The 15,939-nt window shown below is 39.5% G+C and overlaps 1 protein-coding gene across 7 annotated transcripts in view; it reads right to left on the reverse strand.

Moving 5' to 3' along the window:
• Positions 1-14,416, reverse strand: part of csgalnact1 (chondroitin sulfate N-acetylgalactosaminyltransferase 1) — a 31,700-nt gene extending 17,284 nt beyond the window's left edge. Inside the window, exons 1-2 of one of the 7 annotated variants that reach the window (XM_062984231.1) lie at positions 13,704-14,416; positions 836-947 (exon numbers count right to left, since the gene is read on the reverse strand). The gene's annotated coding sequence lies outside the window, so the exon portion shown is untranslated. Of the gene's footprint in view, positions 1-835; positions 948-4,773; positions 4,980-11,367; positions 11,961-13,703 lie in introns of those variants that run through there. The other 6 variants (XM_062984233.1, XM_062984234.1, XM_062984235.1 and 3 more) reach the window with 6 other exon arrangements.
• Between the last annotated feature and the right edge of the window lie 1,523 nt (positions 14,417-15,939).

Consider the following 15,939-nt stretch of genomic DNA (forward strand, 5'->3'; position numbering starts at 1 on the left):
ATTGTCTCCTCAGTGTTGTAATGTGGTCACGGATTGCATGAGGCCACTGTGTCAGAAGCTAAAATAATTTTGGAATCCAAGGTTTCGCAGCTAGGAAATCTAATATTGTCAGAACATAACACCAGTTCCCATTGCGGTGACAAGTATTAATAGTAAAAGCAAGAAATAACAATAACATTTGTCTATTAAGAATGCACCTTTTCTTGCAAGCTGTCCATGCCTTGAGTGATATCAAGCCAAACCAGGTTTACTCAGTAGTCAAAGTGACTTAAGGAAAGTTATTGGTGAGGGGTGGATAAAACAAACACATTGTATCTGTAGCACAGAAAACGTTAAATATTTAAACAAGTTTAGCAGTGGAAATTTACCGTCTCCTCATTCTGAACTTCTGACTAGTTCTTACCAGTTGTGCTCAGACTGTTGGATCTCACGATTGCTGCCATGAATGAATTGGGAAAGCCTATTCTCTATATAGCAGTAATAATGCTTACATTTTTAGACTTTCTTGTGGATCTCATTTATTCTGTGGCTGTTTTTCTTTTTGGCTTATGAGATAGGTCTGCAAGGGTTCTATTAAACTGTACAATTCAGTCAACTAAATTCCACTGTAATCTCAACTGTAGTAGAGGCAGAGTAGACTTGTTGGAACAACAGAGAGTACATGATATAACAGTAGACCCATTAGAAAAATAGAATCATAGGGTTGGAAGAGATCTCATGGGCCATCCAGTCCAATCCCCTGCTAAGAAGCAGGAAATCGCATTCAAAGCACCCCCGACAGATGGATTGAATAGAATGAATAGATTACATTGAATGAATAGATTACATTATATACCTATGTTCTCCTACAAATAGATCTTGAGCTTGTTTGGGGTTTTAACCTTGACTGAAGAATGGTGCACTCCTTCTATATGGGATGGCCTTCCTCTTCCACTGACAACACAGCTCTGGGAGGGACACACATGGAATAATAAAGAAACAAGGAGACATCTGCCTAACCAGCCAGATAAGACAAATCAATGCTAGTGATCAATGGAGTTACAGATGTCGCAGACAGGTTACCCTCACATGGTCTTAATTTTACTAACTTGCATAGGTCTGAGAAGGTTGTTCACTAAGCTCAGCATTGTTGATCTAAAGAAAAGTTAAGCATTAACCATTCTAAAACAAAGGTGATGGTGTTCAATGGACCATCAATGGTTATCTGACTGAACAATGGTACGATTCATGGCAAACATTCTAATACACCTTTGACTCTTCATTTGTTTATTTGTAGTGGAAGATTTTAGTCTTTTGTGTGTGTTCTTCATATGGAGAACCAAGAGCTAATTTTGAGGACCTATTTGGTTTTGCATAAATTCTAACAGTGTTCCAGAAAAGATTTCCTAGCTTACTAGGGGGCCTTCCAGACCTTGTATCCCAGGATCTGATCCCAGGCTTTCTGCTTTACACTTGATTATATGAGTCTTCACTGTCAGATAATCTAGGATAAATTGAAAACCTGGGATCAGATCCTGGGATATAGGGCCTGTCTGGAAAGGCCGTAAAGCCGCTTCCTTACAGCAGAATAAAATCCTACATTATCTGCTTTGAACTGCAATATATATGGCAGTGTGGATTGAGATAACCCAGTTCAAAGCAGATATTGTGGGATTTCCTGCCTTGATATTCTGGGTTATATGGCTGTGTGGAAGGCCCCTTCTTCGCTGTCCTTATATCCCAGGATTTGATCCCTGATTATCTGCTTATCTCATATTATATGGCAGTGGAGACACATATAATCCAATTCAAAGCAGATAAGCTGGGATCAGATCTTGGGATAAGGACAGTGTAGAAGGAACGTATGTTTCTCTTTTTGCGCTGGCAGCAATGAAAATGTGGGCCTGACTTTCAGTCAATATTACTGTTGATTGTTCTAGGAATGTTCTTATCTAATTATATTTTCGTTTCCATTTAAATGGGTTAAACCTATTGAATTTTAAAGAAAGTATCCTAGATTTATATGGTATTTATTCCATATTATACTTTTGAATTGTACTCATTTGTTTTGTATGTGAATGACTTGTGGGCCAAGTATTGATGACAATAAACTAATTCCTTTCTGGACATTATACACATTTACATTACCTGTTGATCCAACAATTGATTCAGTGAGGCTTTAATGAAGCTATTGTCCTGCCTATGGGGATTATACTGCCAAGACCCTACCCTGGAAGTCAATCCTACTCTGCCATAGGTAAAAGCCAATGTTGATGATGATGACACTGTGTAATCCCATACTTGTACTCCTCTTTTGTATTCCCATTGCTCCTTCTGCCTTCTTCTTTACCATAGAAAATGCATTAGTGGGGGAAAGATAGAACAGCTGCTCGGGACCTTTTAGTTGTCAGTATAAGGTAACTTCTGTCTGAAAATGCTTCATGACTTGACAAGATGATATGGACACATCACAGTGACTTTGGACAATCTTAAAACAACGTGCTACAAGCTTGCTCTCAAATTGCACCTTTCCCCTTAGCAGACCTTATTACTGTTGTCGAAGGCTTTCATGGTTGGAATCACTGGGTTGTTGTGCTTTTTCCGGGCTGTATGGCCATACAGCCTGGAAAATGCACAACAACCCAGAAACCCTATTACCTTAGCTGCTGTGGTCAAAAGATTTTTCAGATAACATTTAGGTAGAGGATAATATAGAGTAGGTTCCTCATTCTTATCTCGGAGAATCCTGTCTTTCCTGTTTGTTTTAAAGGTGGAAATCTAAGCCAAAGGACACTGGAGGGGCAAATACTTGGAATTTTACCGATTCAATGTAAATGTTTGAAGAGCACGGTAGTCAATTTGCTTAGATTTGTATCAATCAGGTTAGACCAGAAATGGTCGAGATTGTACCTTATAGAAGAACTCTAATGGATGGATTTTGTAAAACTCACATTTTCCTTTGTGTTTGTTTTTACAAAGCCATACTGTAGCACTGTCCTTTGGCAGTCTCTTGGCTGATGTCTTTGCCTGTGACTCATTTGTTGTTATTTGCCATCAAGAGGACTTGCATTTATAGAATGAGACACTTTCAAGATCATCAACTGACTTGTTCAGGTCTTGCACACTAAAGATCATGATTTTATTTTGTCTTTAAAATAATAGCATGCACTCGTAGTCCTAAAAAGCCACTGGAGCAAAGGTTTGACCTTAGAAACATAACTTTTAGGACTACACATCCTAGAATCCCCCGACCAACATGATTTTGGAGTGCGGTGAGGAGAAATGATTGAAAGGTAATGTTTCCAAACTCTGGTCAAGCAGGGTAGCTTCAGTTGGAAAGGGAGGGGACATTTATCTCAAGGGAAAACTTATTTCTCTACTGTATGCATGAGGTTGTTAAATGAGATATATATGGCAGGTTTTGTATTTATTAAGTACATATAATAGCTACACTGTTGGAATCAATATTTAATTCCCTTCTCAATCACAGAACGCACAGGGCGATCCTGGATCTATTACATTTTCTTGTGTATCTTCTTCTCATATGTCATGCAAGGATAAAATGAATATGGGGTTACATGATGCAAGTTACTTAAACTACTTGGGAAAAAGTGTAGGACACAAATATTTTAAAACTAACATTTGCCAAAATATAACAGAACATTTCCGGTGTTACAGCAGCTTTTGCTTGCAATATTCTGCTCTCAAGAATTCTTCCAATGGAAATAAATTTTGAAAAAAATTGTTCTAGACCAGTGTTTCTCAACGTGGGGTTCGGGACCCCTGTGGGGGTTACAAGGGGGTTTCAGAGGGGTCGTCAAAGACCATCATAAAACACATATTTCTGATGGTCTTAGGAACCCAAATCTCTCCAGTATTTTATGTTGGTCATGGGGGTTCTGTGTGGGAAGTTTGGCCCAATTCTATCATTGGTGGGGTTCAAGGGACTCTTTGATTGTAGGTGAACTATAAATCCCAACAACTACAACTCCCAAATGTCAAAGTCTCCCCTGCCCCATTGTTCAAATTTGGGCATATTGAGTATTCATGCCAAGTTTGGTCCAGATCCATCATTGTTTGGAGTCCATTGTGCTCTCCAGGTGAACTACAACTTCAAAACTCAAGGTCAATGCCCCCCAACCTCACCAGGATTTAAATTTGGGTGCATTGGATATTGGTGCAAAATTTGGTCCAGTGAATGAAAACACATTCTGCATATCAGATATTTATATTGCAATTCATAACAGCAGCAAAATTACAGTTATGAAGTAGCAACAGAAATAATGTTATGGTTGGGGGTCACCACAACATGAGGAACTGTATTAAAGGGTCACGGCATTAAGAAAGTTGAGAACCACTGTTAGACAATTCGTTCCATTCTGTGTATGTCTATCTATCTATCTCAAAAATCTGTATCCCAATCCTGTAATCATGTATTTGAAAGTAAGGTACATCAAAATCAACAGGCTTACTTCAAATGATATAAGTTAATATTGAATGTTTGTTTTACAATATGGTTTTTCTCCCCCTCCTCAGTTAAATAAAAAAATATAGTGCTCTATATTATTATTTTACTTTTAGAGTATTATCCATGTATGTAACGCTTTACAGAGACAGGAAAAGGTGGGTCTCTGTCCCGAGGACCGTACAGTGTAAACATAGTGAGAGAGAGAGAGAGAGGAAAAGGAGCAGAGAAAGGAGAGGTGAATATGAATTGGAGCAAAGACAAATGCACACACATTCTAGATTTGTCCAATGAATACATGTTAGCAATCAAGAAAGTTCAGAACTTACTGGAAAGAGGTATTTATCTTACTTTTCTTTGTGGAATTTTTCTGCAAAGGACATTTCCAGCTGCTTTTCACTTCACTTTCTTCCAGGGTCCAAAGACAGGGGAAACTCTGTGCCTGTTAAGGGACTCTTTGCCTCCTCCCACCAACCATTACATCATTCCCTTCTTTTAGGTAACATCCAGGATTTCCACCCACCACCCTCCGTTTCCCCCTTCTTCTTCTTGCAGTATTTCATATTGTGCTTTCTGAATGAAATGACTTTTTCATTGAGCTTGCATGAACCCGGCATGCTAGATTTACATTCAGCATAATGTATCAGGTTTCCTTTCCCAGACATGAGATCACAACTGAAGACTTTTCCAGCACGCTTTCGTGTTTTGTGCTGCTAATTTAATTCAGTTTCCATTAAGGAAATTGGGCTGTAACTTTATCAAGGCTCCATTATCTGTTGCATAAGACAAAATTGTTCTAAACGCGGAAGCATAGGATGGGGAGACTCTGCTCCAGTATTCATTGCAGGTGTTTAAAGAAAACCAAGTAAAAGTTTGAGGTCTTCTACATTAGGGTAACTGGTAGATCCAAAAGCTTTTACCAGGAGAAACAGCCAAAACGGTTTATTTATTTATTGTGTCAGAAGCGAACCGAGGGTACAAGTTGTAATGTATTTGAAAACACAAGCAAAGTTTTTAAAACTTGGCATTATGCTAAATGTCCTTTGACCAGTAGCTGTCCACTTGGAGTGCCTCTGGTGTTGCTATAAGAAGGTCCTCCATTGTGCATGTGGCAGGGCTCAGGCTGCATTGTAATAGGTGGTCTTTGGTTTGCGCTTCTTCACACTCGCATGCTGCGGACTTCACTTTGTAACCCCATTTTTTAAGGTTGACACTGCATCTCGTGGTGCCAGAGAGCAGCCTGTTCAGCGCCTTCCAAGTTGCCCAGTCTTCTGGGTGCCCAGGAGGGAGTCTCTCATCCGGCGTCAGCCACTGATTGAGATTCCGAGTTTTAGCCTGCTACTTTTGGATTCTCGCTTGCTGAGGTGTTCCTGCAAGAATCTCTGTAGATCTTAGAAAACTATTTCTTGATTAAGGTGTTGACGTGCTGACTGATACCCAAAAAGGGGGTGGGCTGGAGATGTCAATGACTTGGTCCTTTCATTGCTGGCTGCTACTTCCCGACGGATGTCAAGTGGTGCAATGCTGGCTAAACAGTATAATTTCTCCAGTGGTGGGGGAATAATGCAACTTGTCTTGTTAAGAGCCACATCCACTGTTTTAACATGGTGAGATGTATTCCATATTCAGCAGCAGAGTAACGAAGAGCAAGGGCAAATGTCTTCACTGTGTCTGGTTGTGATCCCCAGGTTGTGCCAGTCAGCTTTCGTACAAAGTTATTTCTAGCGCCCACTTTTTGGTTGGTAGTCAGCCAGTGCTTCTTGTAAGTCAGAGCACGGTCCAGGGTAACTCCCAAGTATTTTGGTGTGCTGCAATGCTCCAGTGGGATTCCTTCCCAGGTAATTCTCAGAGCTCATGCCAAAATGGTGTGTACATAGCGATATATGGAAACTGCATATACAGTAGAGTCTCACTTATCCAACGTTCTGGATTATCCAACGCATTTTTGTAGTCAATGTTTTCAATACATTGTGATATTTTGGTGCTAAATTCATAAATACAGTAATTACTACATAGCATTATTGAGTATTGAACTACTTTTTCTGTCAAATTTGTTGTATAGCATGATGTTTTGGTGCTTAATTTGTAAAATCATAATCTAATTTGATGTTTAATAGGTTTTTCCTTAATGCCTCCTTATTATCCAACATATTCGCTTATCCTGCCGGCCCGTTTATGTTGGATGAGTGAGACTCTACTGTATATCAATTTTGTGGATCAACAGCCTTAGTGTATATATTTGGATTTTCAGTAGGAATCAAGAAATACAGTTATACAGATTAATATGGGAACTTGAATGTGTTTCTAATATCCAAGAATATACTGGAATGAAATTGCTCTAGGTAGCAGTGTTACGTGACAGACAAATTTCAGCCCTACATTCACCCCCTCTAAAGTGCAGCTAGTTTGTTCCAGTTTTATCTCCCCTTCTCTAACTGTTATTACTACTACCACCTTGGGAGTCATATATTAGTCATGTCAGACTGTAACAAAAATGTGGTATCAAGGAACTGGTATCTATAGATAAACAGAAATATGATTTAAACACTGCAGCGTCACTATATTCGTACTGTGCTAGGCTTCGATCTATAACATCTCATAATGTCAATATATACTTCATAATCTTGACTCAAAAATGGAGTCTTGTTGGATGAGAGCTATCTGTAGTTATCTTATTGAGTATGACTATCCGAAATGACAAAAACAGACTCCTGCAGCATCTTGAAGACTAATATATGTGTTGCCTTTTAAAAAGTATTTATTGTTACATGGGGTTTTGGCAGTGTGGGTTTTTGTAACAAGAATTCTGCTTGGCTATTTAAACTCCTGTGATGTCTAAATTATAAATCTACCACTCCGTTCTCAAAGTGTTTTTCCAGATTAAAATATTTTCCTCTGTTGCCATTACAAATTCGAAGGCACTTTCCTACGTGAAGCTAACCATCTCCAAAATATACAATTCTCCCTGTCCTTATAAATATTCCTATGTGCTTGAGGCCGCTGCGATATGGCAAGCTGCCAAGGTGAAAGGAAATACACTTGGTATGGGAACTTGGCAGCGAAGAGCCCGGTTCTAAAACATTTTGCATTAGAAAGGCTTAATGCAGGGATTGGTTTTTGGTTTTTTTGTATCCTACAGCTTCCAGGTCTCAAGAGTCCTTGGGGATGTGAAGGACTTTGAGACCCAGAAGGGAATCTGATAATTTGGGTGTTGTATCTGGATGGTCTGCTGGAAGTCCCTTCCAGCCTTGTGATTCTGGCCAAAGAGTGTGTTGATTAAATCTCAGTAACCTGCTGGACAGGTCTAGCCTGGCCAGGTTATTGTTAAGTAGACGTTATAATGGGATCCTATTCTCTCTAAGGAATGTGTTAATTTATACTGTAATTGCAAGCAGGTGAGAGTTCAGAGGGTGTCAGAGAGAGAGAAAAAAAAACTTGGGAAGCATATTTATCCTGAAAGTCATCCAACCCAATGCATGTATGAGTAGATATCTGCTGAAGATTAGTTGCGATTTATGATATGTTCACCCATGTTGTTAAATGATTCTATAGACAACGAAGATAAATATACAATCCTCCAAATGTTCCTGGATGGCAAGTCCAAACTAGGTTTCCTAGATTTCCCCTGGTCTCAGGGTGAAAGGAAGAATCTTGGGGAGAGCTCCATCTTGCTAAATGAAAATATTCAGATTTTTTTTATGTTGTGTGCTGTTGATTCCTGTTGCTGCAAATTGGTTCAAAGCAGCTTCTGTAAATTCTCTAGAGGTTCTCTCCAGTCACGTCCCTTTTTCCCTACCACTCTCAACTTTTTAAAACTTCGACCTGCACTAGAGATCAGCAGAGAAACAATGAGGACCGCTGAATATGGTACTACAAACCTGCTGCTTTATTACTTCTCAAGTTCTCAATTCTGTCCTGATGAGTCAAAAAGCAGCCATATACAGTAGAGTCTCGCTTATCCAACATAAGCTGGCTGGCAGAACGTTGGATAAGAGAAAATGTTAGATAATAAGGAGGGATCAAGGAAAAGCCTAGTCAACGTCAAACTATCTTATGATTTTACAAATTAAGCACCAAAACATCATGTTTTAAAACAAATCTACAGTTCAATACATGGTAACGTTATGTAGTAATGTAGGGCTGGGTTGTGGCGCAGGCTGGTTAGCAGCCAGTTGCAATAAATCACTCTGACCAAGAGGTCATGAGTTCAAGGCCAGCCCGTGTTGGGGTGAGCACCCAACAATTAAAATAAAAAATAGCCCCTGCTTGTTGTTGACCTAAGTGACCTGAAAGATAGTTGCATCTATCAAGTAAGAAATGTAGGTACCACTTATATGTGGGGAGGCTAATTTACGACACCATAAAAATCATCCAGCCACTTTTTTTCCCCTTCCCCACTACAGTATTTTTTCCGTCCCCTTTACCTATGATTTTATTGTACTGTTTTGCTTTAATAAAAACCAATTTTAAAAAATCATCCAGCCACCGTTGGAATGAGGAAGTTGCCGTCGCAGTGGATGATGAAGCAGCTGCTCCTCCTGTGGCTGGAATCAAGTATACCTTCAAGAAGCTGGAAACTGGAGAAGGTTTAAGTTGCCTCTGCGTCTGTCTCTGTCTCAGTTCTATGTTTATATGGCATTGAATGTTTGCCCTAAATGTGTACAATGTGATCCGCCCTGAGTCCCCTTCAAGGTGAGAAGGGCGGAATATAAATACTGTAAATAATAAACAGTAATTACTGTATTTATGAATTTAGTACCAAAACATCGCTATGTATTGAAAACATTGACTACAAAAACATTGACTAATAAAAAATTGACTACAAATAAAGATAGAATTGCATAAAATGAGCTCACAGTAACAACATTGTCGGAAGTTAAATCCATAAAAAATTCAGTCCTGTGAAGATTGTAAAAAATCTGTGATCCTTGCCTGCCTAGAGAAATAGCTTTGGATCCTGGCAGAAAACAGATAGCGTTGGATAATACAGAAGGTTGAATGAGCGAAGGTTGGATAAGCAAGACTCTACTGTATATCTTTAACCAATGTAAAACATTTATTGATTTAAAGAGATTCTGGATTGCTGTATTGCAAGTTGCCATCAGGTGGCAGTAAAAGAGAATTCATAAAGAATGTCCTCCATCTTTTGCATTCTGAAGATAGTTTATTATCAGTTAACTTCATAAGCTTATTGAAAAAAATGCAGGTTACCAAGAAGATCCCAGCAGACTTCAATTAGCATCACCTTTCCCAAAAAGTGTGAAAGAACAAACTATGGAAATTATCAACCTCAACCAGGAAAATCCTTGCAATAATCTTCACAAACTACTTTGTACCTATTTTAGAAGACATCCTTCCAGAACCCCACAATAACTTCCACCCCTCCAGAGGAACAGTGGATATGATTTTCACTGCATGACAGCTCCAAGAAAAATGCAGGGAACAAAATCAACCTCTGTACATGGCATTAATTGACCCTGCAACAAAGTGAATTGTAATGCTCTCTGGACCATCCTCTTAAAAATTGAATGCCCTGATAAATTTGTGAACATTCTGTGGCTTCTCCATGATGACATGATAGCAACAGTCTTGGACAGCAATGGCTCCCAAAGTGACCCATTTAAGGTGGGATCAGGTGTCAAACTGGGATGCTTTATTCTCCTAACCTTATTTTCCATCTTCATAGCAATGATTATGCACCTTGCGGATGGAAGCTTCCCACTGGTGTGGAAATCACCTGCTGGACAGATGGAAAGCTCTTTAAGCTCAGTAGGCCGAAAGCCAAAGGTAAGGTCACAAAATTATGTTATACAATTCCAGTATGCTGATGATAATGTAGTCTGTGCTCACCTTTAAGCTTGGCTTCTCACTGAACATCAAGAAAACCAAAGTGCTCTACCAGAAGGCACCGACTAATCCCTCTGCAATGCCTGAAATAAAGCTTCATAGTGTAATGCTAGCAAATGTTAGCTATTTCCACTACCTAGACAGCCATCACTCCACAATGTTTGAGGATCAGGACATGCGTAGGGATACTAAGATGCTTGTTTATAAAGTTATTGTCCTCCAAACTCTGTTGTACGCCTGCAAAACATGGACCATCTACAAACACCAGTCTCAACTTCTGCAACGATTTCACCAGCATTGCCTTCAAAGAATCTTGCAAATCTCTTGGGAAAATAGGCGGACAAACGTTAGCACCCTGGAAGAAGCAAAGACCACCAGAATTGAAGTTGCTCTAAATGGATGTCCAAAACAGAAGTGGCAGACGTGAAAAGTCTGTAGTCATGAAACTCTGTCCACAGATGACAAGTCATATCACTGCTGATGGGATGCATACAGCTTTTCCTATTGCACACAATAACAGAGTTTCAGCAACTGAAAAATCTGTAGTATTTCAAAAAACACTATTAGAATTATAGAATCTGCATTTTATAAGTTTCTACAACGCTTTGCAGACGGATTTTGATGGAATACTGACGGGATGGGACAAACGTCATGTGATGGAACCCGTTCGAAACCATTCTCAAATACTCTCAGAAACAGAGTATTTCCTAATGTGATAAGATCCTTAAAACTGAAATGCAGAATATTCCAATTCTCAGTTGATAAAAGAAGATAGATGCAGACAAACTGTAAATAAAGCACATCCTTTCTTTCCAGTATCTAATACATCTCCTAGTAAGTAAGGTCTAGTTTAGTGTCCCATTAAAACCAATATTGCTGCTTGAATCATCTTAAAGGACCTAGAAAGCAAGTCATGTCAATTAAGTTTCTGCTGTTCTGCCTCTTATGAAGTATGCACAATCACATAGAGTTGAAAAGGAAATGACAAATAATGTTTTCCAAATGCAAACCTTTCAGAATTAGCAATTTTATATGTTACTTATACACTTGTAAGCAAGTATCATGCATGCACTCACCAGTGTTTAGCCACGTTCTTCTTCGTAGCTGCTTTGTTGCAGACTTTTTCAAAGCGAGGACAATTTATTGTCATATATGACACCTTTGAGATGACTGGACCTTTGTGTTGTGTTGTTTCTTAATCCACACAACTCAGGACCACCTCTCAGTGGATCGATTGCCTGAGCGTGGCTAACTTGCCTCTGTCTCCCAAACCAGGTTACTTGCTAAATCAGCCCTTGCTTGTCAAATGGTCAGGAGTTCAGCCACACAGATCCACAATGTTCCCTTCCAGTTTCCTGACAAAAAACAGGAAAGGCGGGATGTGGAATGGCTTAGCAGGATGAACTGGTCAAGAATATCCTCATATAAACTTGCCTCTGATGCTGGGTTAGGTGGGGGGCAGGAGCGGATCCACAGGCTTCAAATTGTCCAGGCAGGTTTAAAAGGAAGTGGGGGGAGAGCCGTTTTCTGTTGCGTCAAAGAGCCCAGTGTGCAAATCAGAACAGGGAATAGAGTTGTTCAAACTATCCAGCTCCTGGCTGAAGACAGCTTTTCAATAAGCTCTTGGCAGAGGTGAATTTCCACTGGCTTGCAGGAAGGCTCTTCCTTTCTTTTTTTTAAAAAAAATAGAGAGTACTGCTGCTTCATGATCTCTGTTGAATTTCCATATGGATGCTACTTAACACATGACATAAAGTGCTTCCATACAGATAGCTTCTAGTCTCACACTAATACATCATAGTTCCCTTGTAACCCAGAAGAATTACAACTGTGTTTCTACACTTTCTGGGGATATTGTGAGTTCTCTTAGCATATATCCCACAGTTTCCCACCAACATCAACATCCAGTACTTTTGGTGCTATTTTCTTGTTTTTTCTTTGGTCAACTTTTCTCCCAGCCTTTCTTCTTCTTCTTTCTTCTTTAAATTATAATCTGCACAACATTAGTACATTCTCTACAGATATTATTAATAATGAGCCCCTGTGGCGAAGTGCGTTAAAGCACTGAGCTGCTGAACTTGCAGACCGAAAGGTCCCAGGTTCAAATCCCGGGAGCGGCTTGAGCACCTGCTGTTAGCTCCAGCTCCTGCCAACCTAGCAGTTTGAAAACATGCAAATGTGAATAGATCAACAGGTACCGCTCCAGCGGGAAGGTAACAGCGCTCCATGCAGTCATGCCGGCCACATGACCTTGGAGGTGTCTACGGACAACGCTGGCTCTTCGGCTTAGAAATGGAGATGAGCACCAACCCCCAGAGTCGGACACGACTGGATTTAACGTCAGGGGAAACCTTTACCTTTATTATTATTATTATTAATAAGAAGAAGAAGATAATTTTATTGATTAGCCCTTAGGCCATATCAAAGTACCAAGCCAAACAACCAGGCTTGGAAAGACCTGATTACATTCTATACAAAAATTAGATAAAACACTTGTAACAATACAATAAATATGATAAAACTGAATGTATATATCATATTTCATTGTCACCCCTACAACTTACTCCAATCAGCCCCACATATGTGGATCTCAAACGTATTGTTTTGTTCAAATACAGAGCCGTTTTATATACTATTTTTGGATCTTGGCCGCACATAATATACGTTGTTCTGATGTGCAATTCCCAATGCATTGTCCGTTTGATATATGGCCTAAGGAACAGATCTCTTACCTTCCGATACAGTTTACAGTTAAATGTGCTAAATCCTCAATTTCAGATGTTCCACAGATACAGAATCGTTCATTATAAGGAATGTTATTAAATCTCCCATATCTAACCATTGTATCAAGCTGATCAAATCTAGCTCGAGTAAATACCTCCCAAAAGTGTTTTGGCATTTGGATTTTTAGATAGTTGGCAATTTGGAAGGTACATTTATATTGGCTCAGCCATTTTAGGTTGGCAACCCCACTGAGAGTAGCTGTATCTTTTTGAGCTTCTATGTCCAGAATTCTTTGTCTGGCGCTCTTCTTTACTTGGTCACTTAAGGCACAGGAGACAGGGAGCCCGCAACTTGTTATGTAATTTGTCAGTTGCGTAATCCATGAGGTCTGTAGTTGGGATTTTATCTGTTCTAACAGACACAATTTTGGGAGTCTATTGAATAATAATAACTTTATTTTCTATCCCGCTTCCATCTCCCCGTAAGGACTTGGGGCGGCTAACACAGGGCAAAACCCAAAAACAATAAAACAGAGTAAAACAGATAAAACTGCATATTAAAATAAGTAAGACACAATACAATCAGGCATGAATACAAATGCAGTACAATGACAGTAAAAACCAATTTAAAACATGAAATGATGTGATAAAAAGACCACCATTTTGGAGAAAGATATTGATTTACTCACTATTACAGTTATGTCTTCTCAAAGAGCGGTTTTGATCTGCACTGGTATGTACTGGGTAACACTGAACCCTTTCCAATTTGGTCTGCTTCAAGAGATCCTTTGCAATATTTACTGTTTTTTGTTATCTAGAATCATAGAATCATAGAGTTGGAAGAGACTGCTATGATATGTAAGAAAACAGTTGTGTGTGTGTGTGTCAACTGCAAAATAAGATGCATGAAGTTGATTGGTTGAACCATGTCTGGAGAACTGTTAAGCCTGGGAGTTTTTGATACTGTTGCAATTTTATTCAGGCTTGGGTTAAGCAGGTGCAGAGACAGTTTGAAGAGAGAAGCAGAGGGTGAGTGAGAGTGAGAGTAAGAGAGTGAGAGACAGAATTTTGAAGTGTGCTCTTGCTTCATAAGCTGTTGGAAGGAATTTATCCACGTGGACAAAGGAAAGACTATTTTAAATCTCTCATAAAATGACGAGATATGCGAGTTGGTGCTACTGAGTACATTGTACATATGTTGTTCTGGGTTTGAGAAGAATAAACCACTTCTTTATTGTTCACCTGCATGGCACGAATCTTCTTTCTCTGGCAAGGCAGTGCATGGACTACACACTTTGATTTTTCATTACATCACAGAAACTACTTGGGCCATCTAGTCCAACCCCCTGCCATGCAGGAAAAGCACAATCAAAGTACCCCTGACAGATGGCCATCCAGCCTCTGTTTAAAAGTCTCCAAGTGAAATGGCAAACAAAGGTTTGAGGAAACGAGACAAAGAGAGTTCCGGTGGCTGTAGAAAAAATGACGTTTATTCTCAGTGGCCAGTGAGAATATAGCAATAAGAAAAAGGAGACTTTCTCCTGTAATCAGGAAAGCGAAGGTGGCAGACAAAGAAACACAGATCCTTATATACTATTTTGGTCTACCTCCATCTATGTCACATAGGTATTATCAATCACCAATTAGTGTCAAAAAAGACTTACTTGGCACTTAACTAAAAGCTATCTTTGCATTTTCTTAAAATACAGACTACTTCAAGACCTCTGACCCTCCATTAGCCTTATCTCTGGAATTCTCATCTCATCCATTAGGGCTCCCCTTCGTCCTCCATTAATTAAGGAATTTCCTCCCTACCTTAGCTTGTCAGAGAGAGTAATTAGTATTCCCCCCTGGCGCCAGGTCTTATCTTGACATCCCAAAAAGCCTTAACTTGTCTTTTGTCCATTAGCTTATCTACTCTTGTTGACACTTAACATATGTCCCTGGCACTCAGGGTGAACTTTGGTCTTGCTTTTGCTGTGGGTTGTGGCGCAGGCGGGAGAGCAAGCCAGCTGCAATTAACTGCAATGAATCACTCTGACCAGGAGGTCATGGGTTCGAGGCCCGCTCGGAGCCTATGTTTGTTTGTCTTTGTTCTATGTTAAAAGGCATTGAATGTTTGCCTAAATGTGTAATGTGATCCGCCCTGAGTCCCCTTCGGGGTGAGAAGGGAGGAATATAAATGCTGTAAATAAATATAAATAAATATTTTTGGGCTATAGGCCTACAATTCTGCTTGTGATTACATTTTCCTATTTCTATTTCTTAACATGATTACATTCAATATATAGTTTCCAATACAAGTATTATATTTTCCCAATACACTTTCATCACAAGGAAGGAGTTGTTTATTTCAGTTGATCTTTGAAGTACAGTACCGGTAATACCAAAACATTCTATCTACCTATGTTTTTAAAGAAGAGATTTCATTGTCAAAACCTTGTAAATGAAACAGTGTTATGTTTCCATAATGCTATAAATCCTTTTTAAAAGTTATACTATAACAGTATAAGGGTATAACAGTGGTACAATGAACTTCCCCTGAGATGGGAGAACGTATAAACGACTGTTTGTTCACTGATGGGTCCATGGACCATAATAAATATTGTTGTGTAGGGGCCAGAGTATCCACTGCCAGATAATCTGGGATAAGAAGATAACCTGGGATCAGATTCTGGGATATAGGAGCAGGCTGGAAGGGGAATCTGGCGTCTTCTACACGGCCATATAATCCAGATTATCAAATTAGATAATCTACACTATCTGCTTTGAACTGGATTATATGAGTCTGCCCTGTCCTGTAGTCCAGTTCAAAGTAGATAATCTGGATTTTACCTGGCAGTATAGAAGGGGCCTCCTTTAACCCATTCAAAGCAGATAATGTAGATTATCTGTTTCGATAACCTGGGCCCTTTCTATACTGCC

This window comes from Anolis carolinensis, chromosome 6 (genome assembly GCF_035594765.1).
Source record: "Anolis carolinensis isolate JA03-04 chromosome 6, rAnoCar3.1.pri, whole genome shotgun sequence".
NCBI lineage: Eukaryota > Metazoa > Chordata > Lepidosauria > Squamata > Dactyloidae > Anolis > Anolis carolinensis.